This window comes from Ambystoma mexicanum, chromosome 9, assembly GCF_040938575.1.
Source record: "Ambystoma mexicanum isolate Mex_15411 chromosome 9, UKY_AmexF1_1, whole genome shotgun sequence".
Classification (NCBI taxonomy): domain Eukaryota; kingdom Metazoa; phylum Chordata; class Amphibia; order Caudata; family Ambystomatidae; genus Ambystoma; species Ambystoma mexicanum.
In genome coordinates this window covers 314367884-314383676 of record NC_090931.1, presented here as the reverse complement: position 1 = coordinate 314383676, position 15793 = coordinate 314367884, and positions in this window count along the sequence as shown.

The window sequence follows — 15793 nt, the reverse complement described above, 5'->3', positions numbered from 1 at the left end:
TTTGTTTCGCGTCATCAATGCCTTTGCCATCAAGTTTCATTAAAATTAGCCCTCCCATCCATTTGTTTTTTGCGAATGCTATCTCATTAGTTCTATCTTCGTTTCCCTTCCATCTCTTCCCTTCTCTCTCTTTGTCGAGAGATGCACTTGTCTGTGCTTGATCCCTTCTTTCCTCATCGCGTCTCCCCTTGTCCCGTGGGACTGTGGAGGTAATATCCTTATCCTTCCCTTGATTTTAGTCACTACTTTGCGTAGGTGACTCACATGCAGGGTTGCTATACCTCGTGGCTGCTTTAAGTTCTCTCAGCGGGTATAGTCCCTCGTCTTTACTTTCTTCAACTTTCATTTCGGACGGGGCGGGTGGCGCAGTACGCGTCTCACCCCCCTCTGAGCATATATTAAGTATCCAATCTATTGGCGGCTCCTCTTCCTTTGCCTGTTCATACATTTTCCAAAGTTCTAGAACAGCAAGGGGTTTGTCTAACTTTTTGCCCATGTATGTGGCATGCAAATATTTGTCATGTGTTGCAAGACAGCTTTAGATAAGGACCCACCCTATGGCCATGGCATAAACATCTTGTGGGCGGTTCCTTTAACCCACTCTGTACTGTATTTCTTCAGTTTGGGTGCGTGTTTCAGCAACTGGTGCACAAGTGTGTCAATGGAGTTATGTCCTCCATGCTCAAATCTGTTCCCTTTCCTCTTATATAGCGCTTGTCAACACTTTTGCGCAGCTTAAACAGTTCCAACAATATGAGCGATCACCAAACACTGCAAGCTCCAATCCAAATTTTTCACAAAATTTTATACCTTCTAATTTACTCAAAAAACATCAATTCGTATGCGATATTATCTCAGCTATTCAATCGCGTAAAATTTAAATCAGTTTTCTCAAGCAAAATATTTCATTGCATGACTTCACAACAAAAACATGTAAGAAAGACGCTTAACAGACTAGACGAACACCGGCTGGTCACAGGTATCTCTGCCTCTAATTATTACCCTTTCATGGAGTCTAAACGTACCCCTTTCACAACGTCTTTAACCGTCGTGGTTGTCTAATCATTCTCCTTTAGCTGGGACTCTGGGTACACGTTTCTTCTAGCCGCTTGAATTAAAAGTGTAGGAATAAGGCGAATCCTCTCACTTCTCGGGTGTCTTCCCGGTAACCTCTCTCTTCTCGGGTGTCCTCCCTGGTAACCTTTATTTACTTAATTATTCTTGAGTCATTATTTCCATATATATATATATTCTTCTCTACTTCTAACTATATTTAGTTTTTTCCCACCTCCCTCCGTTACCTTTTCCCTTTACTTGTTCTAAGGCATGCACTTTTGCCAAAACATTCACAGGGTAATTCATAGAAATTCGCACAAAAATGGCACACGCGGCTGGCGCACAGTGTCCCCGTGCGATACACTGCGCCAGCCGCATGCAAAAAAATCCTTTTCATCGCACAGCGTATTCATGGATTTTAGCCTCTGAAACCAGCCGTGGCGCAGAGTGGCGCAGCGACCCTGCAGCAGCGCCAGTTATGCCCCCAAGAACGCCCTCGCGCAAGGAAAAGCCTTCAAAATCCCCAAATCATCGCAAAGGGCTGCGCTAACCCTGGACCAGTTCACAGGGCTGACAAACAGCAAACGTCAAGCAGGGAACGTGTATTTCAGTGGTTCGCGGGAAGTTCCACACGCGATTGTCGGGTGTACATGTGCATCAGGGGTGCGTGGGAAGTAACACATGCAAAAGCAGCAGGGTACGTGTATTTCAGGGGTGCGCAGGAAGTATCACACGCAAAAGCAGCAGGGTACGTGTATTCCAGGGGTGCACGGGAAGTATCACACGCAAAAGCAGCAGGGTACGTGTATTTCAGGGGTTCGCAGGAAGTATCACACGCAAAATCAGCAGGGTACGTGTATCTCAGGGGTGCACGGGAAGTATCACACGCAATTCCATCAGGGTACGTGTATTCCAGGGGTGCGCGGGAAGTATCACACGCAAAAACAGCAGGGTACGTGTATTCCAGGGGTGCACGGGAAGTATCACACGCAAAAGCAGCAGGGTACATATATTTCAGGGGTGCACGGGAAGTATCACACGCAAAATCAGCAGGGTACGTGTATTTCAGGGGTGCGCGGGAAGTATCACACGTGATTCCATCAGGGTACGTGTATTCCAGGGGTGCGTGGGAAGTATCACACGCAAAAGCAGCAGGGTACGTGTATTTCAGGGGTGCGCAGGAAGTATCACACGCGATTCCATCAGGGTACGTGTATTCCAGGGGTGCGCGGGAAGTATCACACGCAAAAACAGCAGGGTACGTGTATTCCAGGGGTGCACGGGAAGTATCACACGCAAAAGCAGCAGGGTACGTGTATTTCAGGGGTGCGTGGGAAGTATCACACGCAAAATCAGCAGGGTACGTGTATTTCAGGGGTGCGTGGGAAGTATCACACGCAAAAGCAGCAGGGTACGTGTATTACAGGGGTGCGCAGGGAGCACCACACGTGAATTGCACGTGTGGGTCCTCCCAGGTGTTCCCTCTACACCCTCCACGGCCCCTGCAGGTGGCCCACACCACAGGGGCCTACTCTGCACATGTCCTGCAGGCACCCCATCCACCATGGCCATGACCCCCAGCCAACCCACATGTCACCTTGCACTACTGCCCACCAACGCATGTCCCCCTGCACCCCCAGCCACCAGGGGCAGCCTCCACCAGGCCCCCACCCATGTCTCCCATCACCCCCACCCACCAGCAGTGCAGGGCAGCCTCCACCAGGCCCCCACTCATGTCTCCCACCATCCCCACCCCCCAGCCACCAGGGGCAGCCTCCACCAGGCCCCCACTCATGTCCCCTATCACCCTCAACCCCCAGCAGTGCAGGGGCAGCCTCCACCAGGCCCCAACTCATGTCCAACTCAGTTCTCCCTGCACCCCCACCCCCCAGCCACCAGGGGCAGCCTCCACCAGGCCCCCACTCATGTCTCTCATCACCCCCACCCCCCAGCAGTGCAGGGGCAGCCTCCACCAGGCCCCACTCATGTCTCCCACCACCCCCACCCCCCAGCAGTGCAGGGGCAGCCTCCACCAGGCCCCCACTCATGTCTCCCACCACCCCCACCCCCCAGCAGTGCAGGGGCAGCCTCCACCAGGCCCCCACTCATGTCACCCACCACCCCCACCCCTCAGCAGTGCAGGGGCAGCCTCCACCAGGCCCCCACTCATGTCTCCCACCCCCCAGCCACCAGGGGCAGCCTCCACCAGGCCCCCACTCATGTCCCCTATCACCCTCACCCCCCAGCAGTGCAGGGGCAGCCTCCACCAGGCCCACACTCATGTCCAACTCATGTCTCCCACCACCCCCACCCCCCAGCCACCAGGGGCAGCCTCCACCAGGCCCCCACTCATGTCCCCTATCACCCCCACTCCCCAGCAGTGCAGGGGCAGCCTCCACCAGGCCCCCACTCATGTCCAACTCATGTCTCCCTGCACCCCCACCCCCCAGCCACCAGGGGCAGCCTCCACCAGGCCCCCACTCATGTCCCCTATCACCCCCACCCCCCAGCAGTGCAGGGGCAGCCTCCACCAGGCCCCCACTCATGTCCAACTCATGTCTCCCAACACACCCACCCCCCAGCCACCAGGGGCAGCCTCCACCAGGCCCCCACTCATGTCCCCTATCACCCCCACCCTCCAGCGGTGCAGGGGCAGCCTCCACCAGGCCCCCACTCATGTCCAGCTCATGTCTCCCTGCATCCCCACCCCACAGCCACCAGGGGAAGCCTCCACCAGGCCCCCACTCATGTCTCCCACCACCCCCACCCCCAGCCACCAGGGGCAGCCTCCTCCAGGCCCCCACCCATGTCTCCCACCACCCCCACCCCCCAGCAGTGCGCGGACAGCCTCCACCAGGCCCACACTCATGTCCCCCAGCCAACATGTCAACACAATCTAGATCCCTGGCCCTTATGGTCAGCCTCCAAATGCCAAACACCCACCTGAGTATTGCATCCACCCACTTAGAAATGGCAAAAACATGATATAACCACAATTGCAAGTTTTGAAATGAACACATGTCCCTCACATACACCCAATGGGTGTCAGTGAATGTCAAAACACATATCATGATATGCATGAAACCAATGAGATGATACTACACATTGAAGTTTGAAGAAAAATATGTATTAAACGCAACATAAATTGAACCAAAAATAAAAAAACAATAATGGAAATTATTTTTAAAAAAACAAGCAGGTATGTGAAATAATGCAAAACCACAAATCATAATGCAAACGGAAGGTGTCCAAAGTCACAGTCCACAAAAGTAAATCCAATGGAAAATTTAAATCGAAAACCATTGCTCCATGGGGAAATCATAAAAAAAAATGAAAATCCAAAAGTCAACTATATACAGATAAACAATCCAGGGTCCATGATCCCAACAGAAGAAATGAAACCTATCTAATAACACTACCTAAAAAAAAAATAATATATACAAAAATCTGTCCCATTGTCCAAAAGGTAAAAAAAAAAAGCGAAACCAAAGGAAACCTAACACTAACTACAGAACTATTTACAAGGGCAGCGGGCTAGTCTGACGGCTCACTTCGGGATGTTCCGGGCCAGGGCATCATCGAACTCCCGCTCAATGTCCCGGAGGCGCTCCTCCTCCATGGCCCCGAGGGTTCGCAGGGCCGTCCACATGTTCCCCCCAAACTCCCTGCGGATTGCCTCGAGGCACTCGGCCCGCCTCAGGGCCCTCCGCATGGAGCTCTCCGCCCTGACCATCGTGAGCCGTGCCTCTTCCGCCCGCTGCCGCTCCGCATCTATGGCGTGGCCCAACCGCTGCCACACGGAAAACACTTCCCGTCCTGGCTCCTCCTGCCCTTCGGCCGATGCCTGCCCCTCCGATGTCGAAGGCCCCGAGCCATCATGGCTCCCACCACGTTGCTGCTGCTGCTGCGCCTCTGCCCGTGCACTGCCTCCTGCTGCCTGCACATCCTCCGCTGGCTGGGGTGCAGTCGATGATGTGGCCACCCCTGCTGGACGTCTGACTCCCGACTGTGGCAGGGACGCCTCCTCCACCAGCCTGGCCGCACCGTCAGAGGCAGCTCCACAGGGCACCGAGGTGACTGATGGGTGGGAAGATGGCACAGAGGACGACTGGCGCATAGGGGGTTCAGTTGAGGAGGGGGTCTGATCAAGCCCCATCAAACGGAGGAATCCGGCCTGGGTGACCTGTCCCAGTAGGCCGACGCGGTCAACGAGTCATTCGAGATGACGTGCAGTCTCCTCATGAAAAGACTGCAGGTCACCTCGCATGGCCCGTTGACGCAACGCCATACCAGTCAGGACAGGCTCAACCCGGACCCGGATAGCCACGTCCGCAGGCAGAGGAAGGCCAGTTGTCGTGAGCTCATCCCCTGCCTGAAAACAGGTCTGGACGTAGGCATCCCTGCTGGTGCAAGATGATGCAGTGACAGGATCAGGGACAGGATTGCACACAGGCACCTCCGCGGCGACCTGTGCTGCCTCCTGTCCCTGGTCCTGCACTGCACCACTAGCACCAGTGGAATCCCCACCTCCAGACCCCATCTCTGTTGCTTGCACGGCCTCCTCATCCACCAAACCCCCCACCAACCTGGATGACTCCGTGCCATATTCCCCCGTTGGGCCCTGTGGGGTCCCAGCTGCCCCTTCTGCTGCCGAGGAGTTCAACTCCGACCTCCGCCTCTTGGACCTCCCCCCGGCAGCTGCGGCCTGGGATGCGGCACAGGACTCCTCACTCCCCGACGAGATCACAACCTGGGAGGGGAGCCGGGCCTTGCGTCTCCGGCTGGCGGTGCGATCCCCGCCGCTGTGCTCCACAGCACCTTCTCCGCCCTCTTCATCAGTTGACGCTGCAGACAGGGAGAAATAAAACACAGGCATCAGGGCACTGTACAATGGACACATACACACATGACAGTTGCACATGAGTGGCATTGGCAAACCTCAGACATGGCATCACAATTGGCAACACACATGTCATTTCTACATGCACACATGAGCCATACCACAGCCACATCGCAACTGCCAGCACCATCCATACACATACAACAGCATGAGCAGGCAAAGGTGAGCCAGACATCACATGCAACACAGGGAGTGCACTACACATGCACGCACACCACCACACTTGCATGCATGTGTACACCTCAGCCAACTGTCGCAGTGTTCCGATGGGCATCCATGTCACATCTGCCAATCAGGCTTCCACATCCCACTGTCTCATGCATCCATGTTGCATCACTGTTGCACCCTTGTCAAATACCCACACATGCACATGTACACAGTGCTGATACATGCAGCTGAAAACAACATACATGCGTGGCATCACGAACATGCCTACTTACATACACATTCATACAAACATGTGTGCCCACACAACTGCATTTGGCATGCAAGCCTACACACACAAACAACATCCATGTCTCACACATGGCAGCGCTCGCAGGTGTTAGCCTCACGGTCCTGTACACCCCCACCCATACTCGGCCCCATACAAACAGATGTGCAACCGGCACACTACTGGCACATCACCACACGGCCAGCTTACAATCATGATGCATGTACAGTTAACGCTCGACTCCAGACGGGTCTGCCTCTCAAGGACCTGGACGTGGAGCGCTGGGGATATGCGTTCCAGGACCCTCATCTGATCTTCCGACAAGTGGCCCCGGCATCCCTTAGCATCCGCTGCCTTCAAGAGGCGCTAGGCCTTGTTCAGGGTCCTGGACCTGAAGTCCTCCCAGCGCTTCTTGACATGTTGGAAGTCACTGACTGCCACCCCCTCCGCGTTGATGGCAGTCACGATGTCCGTCCAGATCCGAGTCCGTCCTTCCTTTTCAGCGCGCACACTTCCGTAGAGGGCATCATACTGCCCCAGGACTTGCTCCACCAGGACACCAACTTCCCTGGCACTGAAGCTGGTGCCCCTCTGCCTCTCTGGCCGGGGGTTGTCAGTGGTGCCAGATGTTGCAGTGCCCGACATGACAACCCCAGAGGCAGGAGTGGGTGGGCAACTGGGTCCTGGGGCTGGGCTGTGGAGCGATGGAATCCCAGTCGGGAGTCTTTGGTTCCAGCAGGGGTGGTCACAGCAACAGCAACCCTGGCTGATGTGCAGGCAGCAAATGGCAGGGCACGTGGGCAGCAGGCAGTCAGGCAGCAGCAGATGGCAGGTGGGGGCGTGCTCGGGGCTCTGGGGGGCAGTAAATCGGCTTTCTGGGCAGGAGTGTGGTCTTCCGTGTGCTTACGCGTGGCCAGCTTGATACGGAGTGATTTGGCACGTGAAAAGTCCTGCACGTCTGCGTGTAATTCAAGGAAAGGCCCTTAGCGCGTAAGCGCGTCTGCACGCATACGCGATTTCATTGGCCTAAAGGCCCCCATGCGCAGCTGTGACGTCACGCGCATGGCCGTAGAGAATGGCGCGTGTAAAAAAAAAGAGATACACGTCCGAGTGTCAAAGCGCGTAATTGGTGGAAATGGCCTCATCGCATATGCGCGTCTGTGACGTGTGTATAAAAGGTACGTGTAGAACGCCATTTCCTTGTACGTGCTTTTTGTGGAGAGCGAGTGGGTGAAATCTGTACTTCTTGTCGGTTCACACGCGATTTACTTCATGGCGCTTCCAGTTCATACTCCCTGTTACCTCTGACAGCTTTTTCTCTTTTCCTCGTTTTCCTGGGCCTGTTTCCTCAAACAGCGTTCCCTTCTACTGTTGTCCTGTCTCCTCAGACAGCGTACAATTCTTCTTTTGGCGGGGGTGTTGCCAACGCGCACACGCGCATATTTTTCACGCTTTTGTTCCTGGCAGACAGTGAGTCGCGCACGTATTTCACATCTGTGCTTGCCCCGTGTGTCGCGTACCCCTTCAGAGGTCATTCTAGGCTGCGTGTGACACGCATACGTTCATTCTTGTGTTTCTGGGTGCCACAGCGTAGTGCAGGTTTATTTTTCCACGCACGTGGTCTAGGAGGGGTTGCGTGCACTTACTTCCCTTTTTTGGGGTGCCTGTGCGTTGCGTGACCCGTCATCTTTCCCCAGGGGTGACATACAGCCTTGCTAGAGCACTAGGGTACGATTACCATCTGGTACCCAACCCCTTTGACCCCCAATTGCCCAGGACAATAGTTCACATCGACTCCCATACGCACAATAACATCAGTGCCATGGCTGGGAGGCGAACAAGCCGTAAGAGTGGCAAAGGTGGCCGAGCCCCAAGTGGTGGCCGTGGTGGATCTGGTAGGGGACGTGGCTGTGACTTGCAGGGTGCCCCTAGCCCCCCATGTGTGGAGGAGCCGTCAGGGACACCCATGCCCCCCCCCCGGTTGAGGTTAACGTGGCTGACACCATCCATGCTTAGCCCTTGTTGGACCAGCCCACTGTGGAACCAGACCTGGCACAGGGTGACTCCATGGCTGACTTCCAGGTCAGCAGGTCTAGGCCACGTGCGCCGGTGAACGTTGGTGTCATCAGGCCACGTGGATCAGGGGCAGCTAGGTCATCTGCTGCCCCGCGTAGGCAGGCTGGGGAGGCTGCAGGGGCAGCTGCAGCTCCATCCACCCTACCTCTCGCACACCCAGCCAGGACAGTGTCGGTCCAAGTCCATCATGCTGACATTCCCCCTGACACCATCACACTTGAGCTAATGCCTGCACCAACTCCCATGCTGAGTGTGCAATCCCACACTCCTAGTACAGAGTCCACCGGGGCTCCTGCCCCTATTGTCCAGAGCGGCGTAGGACACTCAGGATCCCCACCACCTTCCAAGCGGAAGAGGAAGAGTGCTCGTCCAGTAGAGGCTGATGCCCCAGACACGGCTACACAGTCCGGCCCGTCAAAGAAGCCCAGCTTCAATGAGGCCGAACTGAATGCACTTGTAGAGTGTGTGTCCGCACATGACCGCGAAATGGTGATTGTTGCAGGATCCAAGACCACACCTGCACAACGTCAGGCACACTGGCAGACCATTGCGAACATCATAAGTGCCCTTGGAATCGTGAGGCGCACAGCTACTGAATGCTACAAGCGCTGGAATGACCTGAAGCGCAGGGCAAAGAATAAGCTGGCCTCAAGTCATGCCGCAACTCTAGTGACTGGAGGTGGGTCTCCAGCAGACGACATAGAACTCACTCCACATGAGCAGGTTGCTGGGACCTACGTCACGGAGGAGCAGATCTAAGGCGTGGGAGAACTGGCAGATTACGAGGCATTGCCGGTGAGTACACATGCATGTGTGTGTCATACATGTGCATGGTGTGTGTGGGAGGGCTTCTGTTTGGGTGCCAGGTGAGGGTGTGTGTGCCCGAGTGGTTTGGATCACCCATGTGCCTCTTCCTATACATTCTGCGCACCAGCATTTGGGTATAGAAGCATCCCTTCTGCCAAAATTAGACATCCAGCCCAACACCACACCAGTTGCCCTTGGAGTGTCATCTTGCCACAACATTGTTGCTTATTTACCTCTGTTTATTCAGGCAGATTGTTTGCATACCACCACTTTTACTCGGGATTTCGCAGTCCTATTGTCACATGTCTGACATGGCTATGGTACAGTGGACTGGCTTTGTTTCCTGGACATGATTTGTTTAGACATGTCCCTGTGCTATAGGACCATTTTGGACTGGCAGCTGCAGGTTAAACATTTGAACCATTTCAATGAAAAAATCAATTTCATTAGCAAACCGGACAGAATGAACAATTGGTGACCTCCTCTCCCTCTTCACTTCATGGCTAGGGTACATGCCATCTGTGTGATGGCATGTGTATTTGACCTGCCAATCACTGGCCAATGTGTGATGCCACTGCTAGGCAGCATGCAGCAAATGTGTTCATCTTCCGTCTTGGTGTCATCAATGTGTGCCATCTGCCTACCCTTCACACGCAGTGACGGTGCATGCATGGGAGGGTTTTAGTCATGTGGGACATGTGTCAATCAAGTACTGTTTCTGTAGCCTCTCAGCCCTAATTGTGTGCCATAGTGCTAATGCCTGTTTCCATTTGTTTTCTTTTATGTCTTTGCAGGGGATGACGCACTTGATACTGCTGTGGTTGTGGAGATGGTGCAGACCCAGGAGGGGTCTGAGGGCCGACCCACCACCAGTGAGGGATGTGGTGTGGTGGTGGGTGAGAACCCACAACTGCTGCAGGTCATGCTCTCAAGGGGTGTCTCTGGCTGCACCTCCCCCGAGCTGTATTCAGGTGTCGATTCGGATGATGAGACCTATGTGCCGTCGCAGGTGAGTGTTCCTGGGAGGGATTCTGTTCTCTCCGACCCACCTGCACCAGGGTTAGAACCCTCAATGGGGATGTCAGTGTTGGCAGGTACGCCTTTGGTGGTTACGGATGCAGGGTCACACTCCGCGACATCTGATCCTGTTGCTGGGCCAGCAGATCAGAGGGGGAATGCAGTCCTGCAGCCTCAGGCCGTGCCTGCACAGCAAGGCGCAGTTCGCCTTGCCCCAGACAGGTGTGGTGCCCGCCGACGTCGTGGCCGTCAGCCACCTGGCAATACCGCATGGGAGCAAGCCATATACGGTATGGCAACCCAACAGGCAGCATCATCAGAGATGATGGCTCAGGCCATGGATGGGGTGGCCACTTCCATTGTCCCCCCCGAAAGGCTGATGGAGCGACTACAGCAGGCAACCGACTCCATCTGCCAGTCACATAGGGAGGACATGTTGGCGTCCGACAGGGACAGGCGGGCGGCACTGGCGACTCTGCAGGAAGCCATTTCCATAGAGTCCCAGGGCCACAGGGAAGCCCTGAGGGTGGAACTCCTTCAACTCAGGACGACTCTTGTTGAGCTTGAGGCTTCAACAAACAGAAGGACAGAACAGCAGCTGGAGCGTCTCACACGTACGCTCTCAGCTGAGATGCAGGCAACTAGGGAGGAGGTCCGGGCATCCCGTGAGTTGTTGCATGGGGACCTCCGCACACTTATCCTCCAGAACGAGACCTACCACACCCGCATGCTTGCAGCCATGGAGGAACAGACTAGGGCTTTGCGTGGGCTGCCTCCCATAGTTCCACCACCTCCTGATGCAGCTGCAGAGGGTGAGGAGAGCGACAGCAGTGATACTCCCACAATAGGGTAGCCGTGTACGCCATGAGCCCATGGAGGTGTTTTTTTTTCGCAAGATCCACACAGGTGGGTTTTGGTGTGCACCCTGTCCTCGGACCTCCTGGGTGGCCTCCAACACCCCCCCCCCGGGCCCATTAATGGCCCTTTATTTTTTTTTATTTTTTTGGGACAGTGTGTTGCCTTGTGTGGCTCCCGTGGGCATACGCTGCATTGTGGCTGGGCACATGCAGGCGTGTCATGAATTTGGTTCAGATGCTTGGGTTTTTGTGACACACACCCCTCTTGCTTCCCGTTTCCATGGGCTTGCAAAGGGTGTGCCCAAGTGACATTGACGTACATGGTGACATTGGACTCCCATTCGATGTGTGGGCAGTCTGTAGTCAATACTGTGTATACATTCATAGTGCATATTGTTGTTGTATTGTACACTGCATGGTGTATTGATATGTGCCTCTGCATCCATCTCATCCTCCTAATTTGCAGGTCCATTCCTCATGTCTTCACAATGCGGTCCACCTTGGAACTGGAGTCCATGTTGTAAGCAGTGCACCTACACTCTTGCGTGGCGCTAACACTGTATACTTGGAAGTGTTCGGAGGGCTGGCATCATCAGGTAGTGAGGCTAGCAAATTTTTAAGTCTGTAATGTCATGTTTAAGGTAGGTTGGAGGTTGTGTAGGTGATTGGTATTCTTGGTAAGTATTTGGTAATGTGTGTTGTAGGTCCTGCATTACTGTGAGCATTTCATGTGTGGCCATGTTTCCATTAGGGACACTGTAGCTGGTGACACTTGGGGCATGTTGTGGGGATTAATTTGTTTCCTCTCACATTGCATGACATGCCATGGTGTGTTGTGTGGCCGTGCCGGGGAGGGGTTGGGTGACATGGCACTGTTTTCATGTAGTATTTTGCGAGTGGGTATTCATTTCTGCAGATTGGAAGTGTGTCTTTTGATGACACTGCATTGGTGGTGTTTGTGTAGGTAGGGATGCACACATTGTGACACTTCCACATGAACACTCTCAGGCTGCTATGGTTCTGACAGTTGACTGTCCCTTTGTTCGTCTTAATTGTCAGGTCGAGTCATCATTGCTTATCAGATGGTATGTGCCAGGGCTGTGTGCACTCCACTGGGGTGTGATTTCTATGTGAAGTAATTAGCCACCAGCTGCGTACGGGCTGCCTCACCCCATGCCCTCTCCACTCCCATGCGCAGCGGGCGTGCATGTGGTTGGGGATGTGGGGGCACCACCATGTCCACAGCCAGGCCCCGGCGTGTTGCAACATTGTGCAGGACACATGCTGCCACTATGATCCTGCACACTACTGGGGGCGCATATAACAGCTGCCCGCCAGAACGGTCAAGGGAGCGAAAGCGTGACTTGAGCACTCCGAATGTGCGCTCCACTATGCCCCGGGTTGCAATATGGGCTGTGTTGTATCTTACCTCTGGAGGCGTGATGGGGTTCCGAATTGGCGTCATCATGTGGATGCTCAGAGGGTAGGCACTGTCCCCTGGTGAGGAGGTGATGGGTATCATTAGTGGGGTAGTGACATAACTCTGCATCTGACATGCATGCATGTGCAGTGGCATTCATACTCACCAAGCAGCCATGTATCGCCATGCCGCCCAGCTTCTAGGTCCCGGCTTAGGGTAGACATTCGGTAAATGAAGCTGTCGTGGGTGGACCCTGGATAGTTGGCATATACTGAGGTGATGATTCCCTTGGCATTACATACTACCTGCACGTTGATGGAATGCCAGTGCTTGCGGTTCCTATAGATGTGCTCAGATGCCCTGGGGGGACGTAGTGCCACATGGGTGCAGTCAATGGCACCTAGCACTTTTGGGAATTGTGCCACACCGTAGAAATCGAGGGTGGCAGCCTGCCTTTCTGCAGGTGTCCTGGGCAGGTATATGTGCCTACGGACTGATGGGCGTGCAGCGATGATGTTCAAGACCTGGTGTAGGCAGCGTGACTGCGTGGCCTGTGAGACCCCACCCACTATGGCACTTGTCCGCTGAAATGATCCTGTGGCCAAGAAGTGCAGTACATTGAGGACCTTCTCCAGGGGGCTGAGTGCTTGGGAGCACAGGGTGGGTGATGTGAGGTCATCCTCCCACTCACTGACCAGGTCCAGTATTATGTGTGGTGGAAACCTGCCTCCCATACACCTGGTCATCAGGCATCCCAAAAAGGCTGGTTCTGGGAGTGAAAATTCGGGCCCTCACTATCCTCCTCCTCCTCCTTTGGTAACCCACGGCCACTGCTGCTAGGAATGGTATATTCATCCTGGCGTCTGAGCTTGTTTGTTTTTTGCGTGCACTTTTATGCTGCGCAGGTCGACGTACGCCTGCTTCATGCTGGCGTACGTGTTTCAGGATTGGACCATTTATTTTTCGGCGCGTCGTAGGCGAATGTGTGAATCTTCCTGCCCACCCCAGGAATACACGTAGCACGCTCTCCCAGGCCCAGTCACGAGTAAATATTCCCGCCCACCCCTGGAATACACGTACCCCACTCTCACAGGCCCAGTCGCGTGTGGAAGTTCACGCGCACCCCGAAATACACGTACCCAGGCCAATCGCGTGTGGAACTTCCCACGCACCCTGAAACACACGTAGCCAGGCTAATCGCGTGTGGAACTTCCCGCGCACCCCGTAGTACACATACCCAGGCTAATCGCGTGTGGAACTTCCCAAGCACCCCGTAACACACGTAGCCAGGCTAATCGCGTGTGGAACTTCCCGCGCACCCCGAAGTACATGTACCCAGGCTAATCGCGTGTGGAACTTCCCGCGCACCCCGTAGTACGCGTACCCAGGCTAATCGCGTGTGGAACTTCCTGCGCACCTTGTAGTACATGTACCCAGGCAAATCGCACGGCTGGGGGTGGGGGTGCAGGGGGACATGTGTGGGGGCCTGGTGGAGGCTGCCCCTGGTGGCTAGGGGGTGGGGGTGGTGGTAGACATGAGTGGGGGCCTGGTGGAGGGTGCCCCTGGTGGCTGGGGGGGTGGGGGTGCAGGGAGACATGAGTGGGGGCCTGGTGGCGGCTGCCCCTGCACTGCTGGGGGGTGGGGGTGCAGGGGGACATGTGTGGGGGCCTGGTGGAGGCTGCCCCTGGTGGCTGGGGGTGGGGGTGGTGGGAGGCATGAGTGGGGGCCTGGTGGAGGCTGCCCCTGGTGGCTGGGGGGTGGGGGTAGTGGGAGACATGAGTGGGGGCCTGGTGGAGGGTGCCCCTGGTGGCTGGGGGGTGGGGGTGGTGGGAGACATGAGTGGGGGCCTGGTGGAGGCTGCCCCTGCACTGCTGGGGGGTGGGGGTGGTGGGAGACATGAGTGGGGGCCTGGTGGAGGCTGCCCCTGCACTGCTGGGGGGTGGGGGTGGTGGGAGACATGAGTGGGGGCCTGGTGGAGGGTGCCCCTGGTGGCTGGGGGGTGGGGGTGCAGGGAGACATGAGTTGGACATGAGTGGGGGCCTGGTGGAGGCTGCCCCTGCACTGCTGGGGGGTGGGGGTGCAGGGGGACATGAGTGGGGGCCTGGTGTAGGCTGCCCCTGCACTGCTGGGGGGTGGGGGTGCAGGGAGACATGAGTGGGGGCCTGGTGGAGGCTGCCCCTTATTGTTGGGGGATGGGGGTGGTGGGAGACATGAGTGGGGGGCTGGTGGAGGCTGTACCTGGTGAGTGGGTGGTGGGGTGCAGGGAGACATGAATGGGGGCCTGGTGGAGGCTGCCCCTGCACTGCTGGGGGGTGGGGATGCAGGGGGACATAAGTGGGGGCCTGGTGGAGGCTGCCCCTGGTGGCTGGGGGGTGGGGTGTAGGGAGACATGAGTGAGGGCCTGGTGGAGGCTGCCCCTGCACTGCTGGGGGGTGGGGGTGCAGGGGGACATGAGTGGGGGCCTGGTGTAGGCTGCCCCTGCACTGCTGGGGGGTGGGGGTGGTGGTAGACATGGGTGGGGGCCTGGTGGGGGCTGCCCTGGTGGCTGGGAGGTGGGGGTGCAGGGAGACATGAGTGGGGGCCTGGCGGAGGCTGCCCCTGGTGGCTGGGGGTTGGGGTTGGTGGGAGACATGAGTGGGGGCCTGGTAGAGGCTGCCCCTGCACTGCTGGGGGTTGGGGGTGCAGGGGGACATGGGTGGGGGCCTGGCGTAGGCTGCCCCTGCACTGCTGAGGGGTGGGGGTGCAGGGAGACATGAGTGGGGGCCTGGTGGAGGCTGCCCCTGGTGGCTGGGGGGTGGGGGTGGTGGGAGACATGAGTGGGGGCCTGGTGGAGGGTGCCCCTGGTGGCTGGGGAGTGGGGGTGCAGGGAGAAATGAGTGGGGGCCTGGTGGAGGCTGCCCCTGCATGGCTGGGGGGTGGGGGTGCAGGGGGACATGTGTGGGGGCCTGGTGGAGGCTGCCCCTGGTGGCTGGGGGGTGGGGGTGGTTGTAGACATGGGTGGGGGCCTCGTGGAGGCTGCCCCTGGTGGCTGGGGGGTGGGGGTGGTCGGAGAAATGAGTGGGGGCCTGGTGGAGGGTGCCCCTGGTGGCTGGGGGGTGGGGGTGGTCGGAGACATGAGTGGGGGCCTGGTGGAGAATGCCCCTGCATGGCTGGGGGGTGGGGGTGCAGGGGGACATGTGTGGGGGCCTGGTGGAGGCTGCCCCTGGTGGCTGGGGGGTGGGGTGGTG